This window comes from Cyprinus carpio, chromosome B5 (assembly GCF_018340385.1).
Source record: "Cyprinus carpio isolate SPL01 chromosome B5, ASM1834038v1, whole genome shotgun sequence".
In the NCBI taxonomy this organism is placed as follows: Eukaryota; Metazoa; Chordata; class Actinopteri; order Cypriniformes; family Cyprinidae; genus Cyprinus; species Cyprinus carpio.
The window spans coordinates 15430359-15442431 of NC_056601.1; positions in this window are offsets into that span (position 1 = coordinate 15430359).

Genomic DNA, 12073 nt, shown 5'->3' on the forward strand with positions numbered 1-12073 from the left:
GCTCAATATCATCTCAAATGGAGAGTGTTTAACAAATGAAAAAAGAGTAAAGAAAACTCAAAATCAGTCATGCAGGAACATTCATACATTTGAATGATATAAAACCACACTAGGGGACCTGCCAAAATCTACTGCCTTTTTCATCTCCCATGTGTCTGAAACCAGTAGAAAGGTGATTTATTCAGATGCATGTGTACCAGAATAGAAGATGAGATGCTGGCTAAACAATCACAACTTCATTCACAGGCTGCCATACAAAGGAATGCTTGAAGTGGCTTATTTGGAGCACTTATGAGGATTGCATATCAACTATGAGCTTTGTGTTCAGTTCTTTTCTGTCAGAAGTTAAGCCGTACGGTGTGCACATGCTTACATCTGCTCTTAACAATGATGCAGGATTTCCTGTTCTCAAGGTTTAAAAATTGTACACAGAGACATGTTAAGGATGAGGTCACTGAATTATTCTCTATAGATCATTGTTTCTGCTATGTATCACCATGAGAGTGAAAATAGAAGATCATTTTTGAGATGCATTTTTTTTTTTGCAAGATATGCAAGTAATCCATTTCATAATAAAGGATGTGGAGAAAATGTCACAGCTTTCTGATAATTGCTTTTGTAAATCTACAACTAAGAGTGTGTTCACACTTTTTTTTTTTCGGACCAAAAAAGAAAATGATACATTTAGTGTTTAGTCTTGGCAGGTTTGGTTCAGTTACAACAAACTTTGTTCGTTTGTGTACATGTGAAAGCTGCCTTCTGAACCTGAATCTGAACCTTGATGTGAACCAGACAAGCAAACTGAGATGAGAACAATTTTTTAGGGATTTATCAGTCTGCGTCCAAACTAACTCTGGTGTGGTTTGACTTACAGGGTTAGTTCACCCAAAAATGAAAATTCTGTCATTAATTACTCACGCTGATGTTGTTCTAAACCCATAAGACCTTCGTTCACCTCTGGAACACAAATTAAGACATTTTTGATGAAATCTGAGAGTTCTCTGACCCAGCGTAGACAGCAACACAACTGAAATGTTCCCCGGTCCAGAAATGTAGTAAGGACATCAGTAAAACAGTCCATCTGACATCAGTGGCTCAACTACAATTTCGCAATGCTACGAGAATTCTTTTTGTGTGCAAAGAAAACGCTTCGGTTACTTAACGTAACCTCGGTTCCCTGAGATAAGGGAACGAGCGTTATGTATGAGAAAATTCCAAAGGAGGCGGGGCCGACCGCTATATAAGTCGGTCCGTAGCGCCATTCACCAGATCATTCGCAATGATCATCGATTCATGCAGCTTGTAGTGTGGCAAGTGACATAATGCTCGTTCTCCTATCTCAGGGAACTGAGGTTACATTAAGTAACCGAAGCGTTCCCTTTCGAATGTTCACTCATGTTATGGGAATGAATCCAATCACGCCACACTACGAGCAACAATTATATGCTGTGTTAGAGCACTAATAAGGGGCCTAAGGGACCTAGGCATTATCATTACCGAGCTTGGCTGAGGGGCATGAGAAATAACTACCCACATGGGAGGTCTAAACAGATAGAATCCGCGCCTGCAGGCTGGGGATGTCTAAATTATAGAATCTGGCAAAAATGGATGGCGACGACCAGCTGGTGGGCGCACAGATCTCACTGAAAGATATGCCGCTGGACCACACCCATGAGGAGGCCATTCCCCTTGTGGAGTTGGCTCTCACACCAATAGGGCATTCCAGTCCTTGCGATGCGTAAGCCAGAGCTATTGCATCAACAATCCAGTGAGACAGTCTTTACTTAGTAACCGGCAGACCCCCAAACAAACAGCTGTTCAGACTGCCTAAACAGTTTAGAACGTTCCACATAGACTCTCAGAGCCCTCACAGGGCAGAGAGCGTTCAGTCCCTGCTCACCGTCAGCAGCGGGGAGCGCCAATAGGGATATTTCCTGCGCTCTAAAGGGAGTAGAGAGAACTTTAGGAACAACCGTGTCTCGGTTTCATAATGACCTTGCAGTCATTGAGCCTAAACTCCAGACACGAAGCACTGACCGACAGCGCTTGTAAGTCACCCACATGCTTAACCGACGTCAAAGCAAGGAGAAGGGCCGTTTTAAGCGATAAGGGCCGCAAGTCAGCCAAACTGAGTGGCTCAAATGGGGGCCTTTTTAGGGCCCCTAGGACCATGGATATGTCCCAACACGGCACAGTCTGAGGGCGAGGAGGATTCAGTCTCCCCGCGCCCTTCAGAAATTTAATGACCAAGTTGTTTCTGCCAATTGAATGGCCGGCCTCGAGAGAGTGATTCACTGCGATGGCCGCCACATATACTTTGAGTGTGGATGGGGCGCACCCCTTATCCAGCAGCTCTTGCAGAAAAGTCAGCACACAGGACACGTCACATGAAACCGGGTCCACTTGAGGACCAGTTGAGGAATACTGACCATTTACTGACCGCAGGCGCTGAGCCGACATGACACTGCCCGAGCCTGCTAGAAAAGATCTGCTGCCCTGCTGTTTTTTCCTCTTAGGGGAGGAAAAAGACAGGAGGGCCTGGCGGAGGGGATCAGCGAGCTTAGACGGGAAAGGCTCATGCTCTCGCAAAAAGTGCACAAGCCACCAGTGAGCGCAGTCTCTGCGTGGGCGCGGCAGGCGACGCACTCGCTGTGCCCGTCTTCATCGTGTAAGAGTTCCTTGCACGAACCACACTCGTGGCGCAACATTTGAAGCAACGCACGCTGAAAATTTGCTCTTTAGGAAATATGCTCATACCCGAATGTCGGATGCCTGCAGTGATGCTTCCGTCACTGCTTTCAGCTTCTTCCACGGCAGTGAGCAGAGCTGGAGCTTCTTCTAAGGCTTCTTCTTAGAGAAGAGTCAGCGAAGAGATGATCCTTGTCGCTGAAGGAGAATAATCTAAAGAATGGCACTGCGGACTGACTTATATAGCAGTCGGCCCTGCCCCCTTTGGCGGGCTGAAGCGCCATTGGTTTATGCAGCTACACAAACGTGAACAAATCAGGCTTCAGCAGAAAGGAAAAAAGGAGTTTTCCCATACATAACGTGAGTGAACGTTCAAAAAGGAACAAAAATAACATAATTTATTCCACAGTTCCTTTCCCTGAGTTAAAGTCTTCCATCATTTGAGTGCTTTTTCTCCTGAATCTAAACAGCACTGATTACATTGATTATTAACATTCTGGGGAAAGCGTGCGCATGCCTTGTGGTACTCTCCAAAATGGCGGAAGACGTTAACTCGGGGAGAAGAATTGTTGAATAAATTATTTTTAAAAGTATAAAATATTTATAAAAGTTATTTTTGTTTTCCTTGTGTACAAAAAGTATTCTTGTAGCTTTGCGAAATTGAAGTTGAACCATGTCAGATGGACTGTTTTATCGATGTCCTTACTACGTTTTGGACCGGGGAACATTTCAGTTGTGTTGCTGTCTATGCAGGGTCAGAGAGCTATCAGATTTCATCAAAAATATCTTAATTTGTGTTCCAGAGATGAATGAAGGTCTAACGGGTTTGGAATGCCACGAGGGTGAGTAATTAATGACAGAATTTTCATTTTTGGGTGAATTAACCCTTTAAATATCTAAATGCACCAAAAACATTCTCTTCTTGACATAGGAGCTGGAATCGCTATCTCCTTGCAGCAGATCTTCATTTGTGTGTGCAATGTCATATGTATTGAGTGCATACATGTAAAAGACTCCTGTAGTCAATAACCTACAATAACAGTAGATCATGAATGAAATAATGTCCTTGTTCCTTTAAGGTTCTGTGAATTCAAATGTTCATTGTCCAAAACAACATTGTCTCAGTGATACTTTTGCAAATTGTTATACAACAAGTGTGTTGTAGAAATGCACAGTATAAATAAAGAGATCTTCTCAATAATGTGGTTTTGATAGATTCAGCTAGAACAATTTGAATAACCAGTTTACACTTGAGTTCTCCTAAATAGCAGTAAAAGTTTTTAGCTAAGAGTTTTCTCTGTAAACCTATACACAAAGCTGCTGAGACAAAATTTTACTAAGAAATAGAGAGAAGCTAAGCTTGAGCTAAGAGAAAGGGTGGGGTTGACCTTGTTGGTATAGATGATGCCAGCTTGCTTACTAACTGTGCTCACAGTGATTGTCAGATAGTCTCTGTCAGAGATTTATTCATAGAAATATTGTAGAGTATGATGTTGCCATGTATAAAGGTTTAAAAATAAAAATGTTGCCACATTCAAATAAAGATTTTAAAATGCATGCTATGTGTCACTAATTAAACAAGTATATGTTCAGCTAATTGTCAGGCTCTTACATGTGTGTTCTCGTAAACAATTAGTGAATATGCATGTAAACAGCCTTTTAATTAACAGAGTAGAATAATCATGGCTGATAGTAATACATGCAAACATTAAAAAAAAAAAAAAAAAAAACTTGACCGACTGGTTAATGAAAACAAGGATATAATCAAAGGAAAATTTAGAGTTGGGATAACCTCCAAACCAAAGGCGATACTGTTTTAAAAGGTCATTATTATCAAATGTTTACATTCAAAGGCAGATCGCCGGCAACAGCCATTTTAGGATAGTTTGTGGTTTGATCTTAGTGATTTAGGAGTCCTCTTCACTAACCTTTGAGTGCTAAAACGCTTTGTGAAATACTCTTAGAGCAAAAATTTAGGAGTCCTAAATTTAGGATTGACACTCCCATTATTTTTAAGATTTTCTACTAAATCTGCGAGTTATGAGCTACTTTCAGCCTTAAGATGTTTTGTTAATACGGGCCCTGAATTATAATAGCATATTATAATGTTAGAAATAGTTGTGCTGAGTGATATAATGGCAAGAGTGATAAATGTATGCATATAACAGACCATTGAGTACATTCAAACCTACTGGATGATGTTACTGTAAGTAGTGTGATGTCACACCTGTTTCTGGTCCCAAATGCTCTATATTAAAAGCAAACAACATACACTATACTCTCACAGTGTGCTGTATAGTATTACTGAAAAATCACGATCTTAACAAGCGGGGACACTTTGAACCTTTGAACTTGGCATTAGTAGCACCACCCTTAGGAAAATTAACCATGGTTTTACTACAAATAAAACCAACAATCCATGGTTACTATAGTTAAACCATGGTAACCACAAATTAATCATGGTCCTGCTAGTTTAACCATGGCATTTGTTGTAGAACTGTGGTTATACAAATGGTAATGTGGCAAAAATCATGGTTACTACACTTTTACTATAATAAAACAATGGTTAATCTTTTTAAGGGCATGCTGTACCAGCCTAGCAGTTGAAATGTCAGAATGCTCTGGTGTTATTTCAAATGATCATGTTAGTAGATCATCACACTAGCTACAAAAGAACATGTTCCACTAATGTTTGACAACCAGAAAGTACCCAAATACTATTTGTTTCATTTTACATACTATGTACACTATTTTTTTGTCAAATGCAGTATGATTAAGACGTTTTTAAGTGTGTCTTAAGTGTATATATAGAACTGAATTTAAGCTGAAATCAGTGTGTGTTCCTCTTTGGAGCAGCTGTGCTGACATGGCTGACTGCCGACAGTGCTGGAAGACCCTGAGATCTGAGTTCACTTTGGGTAATGTTGAAGTATGGCATGCGGAGGGGTGCCACGGCAGGAGTCTGCCCTCTGCTTGATGTGCTGCAGAGGAATTTAAGTCTGAAAGAGGGGGCGGATTAAAAGCAACAGTCCCAGCAGGTGGTTTAATTGTATGGAGGTTGAGGGAATATGTGAGGTCTGTACTCCTCCCTCTCATTCTCTCTTTTTGACTGCCGTTTGTGTTGTTCTTGTTCACATTTTCTCCTCTCTTCTGCTTTTTTCCTTTTATGTTTTTACCTTCTTTTTCCGAAAAGACTTCGCTGAACACACAAAGTAGTTTAAAATGGAAGAACAGAAGGATTTGAAGAACAGATATTTAAATGCATTATTTTTCACACACTTTCCTAATCCATTAATTTCCCAAACTGCTTCTCTTATGTAGGGTCCTAGGGATGCAAAAGTCTATCCCAGTGTCTTGGGCTGTAGGGAAATACCTTAATGGATGCCCCGTTCTTTCTAACCCTTTCTTTCTAATCATACAACATGAATAACAAAAATAACCCTATGTTTTATTTTAGAATATTTCCAAAGTTCATCTTGCATTACACAGTGGCAAGAATGTTTTTAAAAAAGAATTTTACATTTTACTGGTAAGTTTTTGGTGTGACCACTGCATTCAAATGCTTGACTACCCTGGTGTCCACTATATTTAAATAGTAGTAATTGTTTTAACTTTCACTGATGAGCCACTGATTCATCAGTGAAAGTTCACACTAGTCAAACGAACCAGGCTTTGGGGGTTGAACGCACTCGGGCGTGGTTCAAAGTGCCTAGTGTGAGGACACCCTTAATCAGAGTATTGTCTTAATCGTGTTAAAATCTGAATATTGTTATCCATGTAAATGTACAGTCTGATTATTGGAAATAATCAGATTATTGGTGCACATATAAACCAACAACACCATGTTTGCCCCGCCCCTGGTTTCTTCTGATTGGTCCAATGCTTTAAACCTGACATTGACGACCTGCTTGTCAAAAGATGAACTTGATAAGATTTTAAATAATATGCACTTACTGTAGTAAGAGTTTGCTTGGATGCTATTCTAAATTCAGCGCTTCTTTAAGTTGAAAATGTGTCTTAACGCAGTGTTCATGAGTGAGGCTCAGCAAGACAATGCAACATTCAAAGACATCCATCTAGCGCATAGGTACATAGAAAAACAAGAACAAAAGCAGCACGGTGAAATGAAAAGCACATTCTGCGCAACTGCTGATCGGTCCTGCACTCTTTGTGAGTAGATTACTCCTTTCTCTGGCATTGGTTTTCTTCACCAGTGCAGTAACATTTATAACCATTGTTTGGTGAATATTTGAGGACAAAATCCAGTTATTTCAACAGGAATCCAGGCGCTCAGAAATTTTGCACCTGGGCGAAACATTTTCCAACAAAGAATTTGCATCGGTTCAAAACGGCAGAGCCTATTCGCCGTGTTGACCAGCAGTAAGCTTTGAATGCAGCTTCATCCATCACTACACCATTGACGTAGGACCTTTTTGCCCATGAAATTGCGGTAGAAATTCCACAGCATTGTATGTTTTAAAAATCACCTCATTAATGACAATTGTGCTCTGTACAGACTAGATTAAAAGAAAACATAATCATCAATGAGTGTGAACAAAACAGAATTCATTGTTCAAAGGAGAAGTTGCAATCATCTTTTGTGTACATGGCTATATAATGAAAATTTGATTATGTCTTTAATTGATTTTTACGTACATTTCTGCCATATGCACATAAACTGATAGTAACCACTGATAAGCTACCACTAAATATTGTAGAAACTTAATTTTCTGTAAAGTTGCTTTGCAACAATTTGTATCGTAATAAGCGCTATACAAATAAACTTGAATGGAATTGAACTGAATTGAATTGAATGCGTGTAAACATGAGGTACAGTATGAGAATGACAGAAAGCAGTCATACATTTTTCCTTCAGCATGCTTTTTCTTTCTTAATGTCTAGAAATGTATTGTCTTCTTTGTCACTCAAATTCAAGAATCCCTTTGGGAAAATGTGTTGTAGAGATTCAGGTAAAACAAAGGTTGTTGTGATGGTGGCATAGCCCCTAAAACACTCAGACTGCACAATTGCTACAGACATTATAGTCAGATATACCAGTAATGTGGCATTGAATTTTACTGAACATAATCACTACCTGTCCGTTCTTTGCAGTCTATTAAATTACTCTTGAGCAAGAGACTTGCAGGGAATTGCATTTCCAAACCATCTCACACTGAAAGATTTTCATCTGTGGTTAATGGTGTGCTTTTGCACTTATAGGGATAAGATATGTAAATGGACAGACTCTTTTAGATTACTAGTGTGTTCAGATATTGGTGGATATTTTACTGTTGAAAACAAATCACTATATGAAATCAAATCGGTAGGTGGGATTTTTCAAACTGAAATATATCTTCACATCTGTTGGCCATGCTGGCACTCAAGTAATCATGCACAGTAAAGCAAATTTATGATTTGCTTTATTAATGATTGATTTATTAATTAATTAATTTTTGCTTGCTTAAACTACCTTACCTTTTTTTGATCGGCAGTTGATGATGAAACTCAAGTGATCATTATCCTCGATGCACTGATTAATTTCAAGGATTTCAAGGACCATTGTCACGATTATTTGGCTCATTTAGCTGTGATTTCTGAGGAAAAATAATTATCTGCCTAATGACATCTCTGAAGACATCTGTTAGAAGAGTCCCCCAATTTTGTTCAAGCTGTTTACATTTGATTTAATTCAACATTGTTTCACCTTTCAAACAACTGACACAAATGTAGGCATACAATCACAAGGCCATTTGTGATTAAACTCGGAGGCTGGCGAGCTGCCCTGTTTCACTGCAATGGTAATGACAGCATTATGTTGTTCTTATGGAGTTTATCATATGAAAAATTTAAATGTGCTTTCTGAGATATGAGGCAATATGATGACAATGTCTGGGGTAATGTGGATTGAACAATAATGTACCTCTGTGTTCATTAGAAGCGTTTCTTGTACAAAGCTGTTACACCATCTCCAGCTGAGAAAAAAGACAAATTCTTAATAAAAATCTAATTTCCCAATAAAAATATTGTTTATTTATATATATTTTTATGAAATCAAAATCAATTACAGTAAGAGAACAATGATTGTGGTGCAGGACATGGCTAAATCCTCTTGGCAGTTGTTTGTGTGTGAGAGAGAGAGAGATGCTCACCTTGCTTCTTTGTGTTTAGGCCAGCCTGCATAGGCAGGATATTTACTGTGTGAGATGTAGAGACTCTTCAGGTGCTGATATCAGCTGTTGAGGAGACAGATGAATCCTTGTTTTTTGCCTGGCAGCTGTAATTGCACACTGTAGAATGGCAATTGCATTATATCCAGCATAAGGAGCTGTGAGTCACAGATACTGGGAAATGTCTTTGGAGTCTATATAAAAACATAGATAACAATATTCCACCAGATGTTGTCCCCAGAACAAACAGTTCCTTATTGAAAAATGTTGGATGAGCGATTTCCCAGCAGGCTTTGCAGCAGGAATAATTACGTGGTTATTGACATATGTTTATTGTCTGCTGTTTGTTGGTTGTAATTATGCTTTTGAATTTTATTATCACTTACCTTACTGTGTGGTGAAGTTATGAGCTCATCTTTTTACTTGTCAGCGTTCTGTGTTAACTGTTGAGACGCATGTGCTTCTAAAACTGTTACATATGGTATGTGTTTGCTGTGCAAGTTTCCTTTTTTCAGAGGCACGACTTACTCATGAAGCTATATATTGCTTTGTTTAACTACAGTGGCCATCAGTTTTATTGCCCATAATATATTTTGGTAATGGATTTTAGTGTGCATGCAGAACATTTCATGTTTGAGACTTATTGTTGTTTATGGGAGTGAAAGTTTACTTTGGGCCACTTGAGATGGAATGAATTATCATTTTCTGTGTTCATTAATAATTTGCTGTACAGGAAAATGTAGTCTATCGATAGAACTTGGTAACTAACCAAATGTAAAATTAGACTTTGTAGTCTTACTAATTATTTGAATAGTTTGCATTGCTACTTTAATTTATTTGAATAGTTTAGAGTGGCATGCAGTTGAGAATTGTTGCACGTTTTTGACAGAGATGATAAAAATGAATGTGAAACACTGTGTGATAGATTTTTCAATCAATTATTGATCAATCAATTAAGTCTCTTGTTGTTTTGAGGTTCCTTGCCAAAGCTAACCTGAAATCAATATTTTTCTATTTTTGCAACTGTAAACAAATAAACAATTGGATATTCTTAAAATGTTCAGTAAGTATGGATTTTCTGCCATGTTTTGTGCGACTACTGTGTCATTGAATTTGAGGTGGATTAACAGTGCGTCCTAAATTCTGTATGTCAGCAGACTTTAGAGGATTGCAGTTATATCACTTACATTTTTTGTTCCTTTGTCCTCCACTCACCTTGACTAAAGACTTGAGTTAGAAGTGTTCATCATGGTTTTCTGGTCATTGATCAAAACATCTTTCCATCATTAGCCAGGTTGTTATTAAATGTCTGGCAACAGTGAGTGTTTTGAATCTAAATCATTGAAATGAGTCTGCAGGGCTCACATTTGGTCTCATCTGTCAGTAGTCTCTATGCATGTCCCAAATGATTTGAAATGTTTTGATTTTTAATGACACTACAGGTACCTCACTGAGTATTTGACATCTTACAAATCAAACATCATAAACATAACCTTTTGCTCAAATGTTTGAAATGGACAGACAAAAAGAATAAACAAAACATTAGCTATGTATAATTTATTAATGTGTATAACATAGGAATTTATTTGGTGAACAGGCTACTATCAGTTGACGAGCAAGCAAGTCTTTTAGCAATTAAAATATATGTCCACCTCGAGCAAGCATACCATTTTTTTATATACATTTATAAAGCACATTTAATTGCCCCTCCAGCATTTATTATGCAATACTTCAAAATTTGCATTAAAATATGTGATCATTGTCATTTTCCAGGAAGATCCCCAATAGTGACCTTTTCATTATTATTGCTCATTTTCAGTGATTTTCTTAAATGACAGATCAAAAGGTTGTTCACACCAAGGATTATAACTATTATGGTAACTGTAAAGTTTTAATATTCATTCTGATTCAATGAGAAAACAGAGAAACATCTGAGTCAATTTCAACATTTATTTTTTCAGCTGATGAATGATAAAACCATTAAGAGACAATCAGAATCCACTAAACTTTAAGGAGCTTGAGCATTTAAAGTGGCAGATGACGACTGCAGCGCTCACTTATAATAAACAAAATTATATTATGTTTTGGTGTAGATGCTAATAAAGTTATTATTAGGTATCTTTACAGTTATTGTTCTTGGTGTGTTTTAAAACACACACCATACTATAATTACAAGATGGATGAGTTTTATTTATTTATTTTTAAATATATGATTTGATATAAACTTGCTGCTCTGGGTAGCAACACAAAACTGAATTTAGTTGACCTGAAATCTACTAACCCATATTCCACATCTCACCCCAGTGAAAGGTCTAGTGTATTGCATAACCTGAGCAGGCATCTCTTGCTCTGCACTACATTAATAAAAATTTCAACAACACTAAAAAAAAATGGAAAATCTGAGCACTAATGCAGCAAACCATCACACAAAATTTTCTCTGTCTGATTGTGAACTCTACAACACAGCTGACACTCTTATCCATAATGCAGCAAACCAGCAGTGAAAAGTTTAAATATTGGATTTTCCTGTGGGGCTCAGGCTCCGTGACAGCATGTTCATGCCAACATCAACAGGGTGGGATGGTGTTGGAGAGCATGTCTGTCTCGTCTGCGGCAAGTGGCTGAAGTGCCATGTGTTTGAGCAGGAAAGAATACTGCCCCAATGGACACTTTCCCATTTTCATTCAACTCAAATCTCTTAATTTTACACATGTACTATCTGTAAAAAAAACAAAAAACAAAAAAACAAAAAAAACAAAAATGTGATCAAAACCCTCATCAAAGTTGTCCTAAAACCTTAAACCAAAATGAGTTCTTGTCTTAGGACAACTTTAATTAACTTTTTTGATCCACTTCAAATGTTGACTACTGTGTGTGGTGTGTGTGTGTGTGTGATATATATATATTATATATATATATATATATATATATATATATATATATATATATATATATATATATATATATATATATACTGTATATGTAACATCATGGATTTGTGCAAAAGAAACTTTAAATTGACTAATACTTCATCTATTTAGTGAGATTTTTTGCATTGCCATCTTTGGCTTACTCACTGGTGGTTGTCAGGCACAATTTTTTAATGTATTGTGAAAAGTTCTGTGCTTATAAATAAATTAAATTAAAATAATTACATTTATATTGCATTCTATAATTTTAGTAATTGACTATATCTCTTTTTTCAAAGATATAATTTG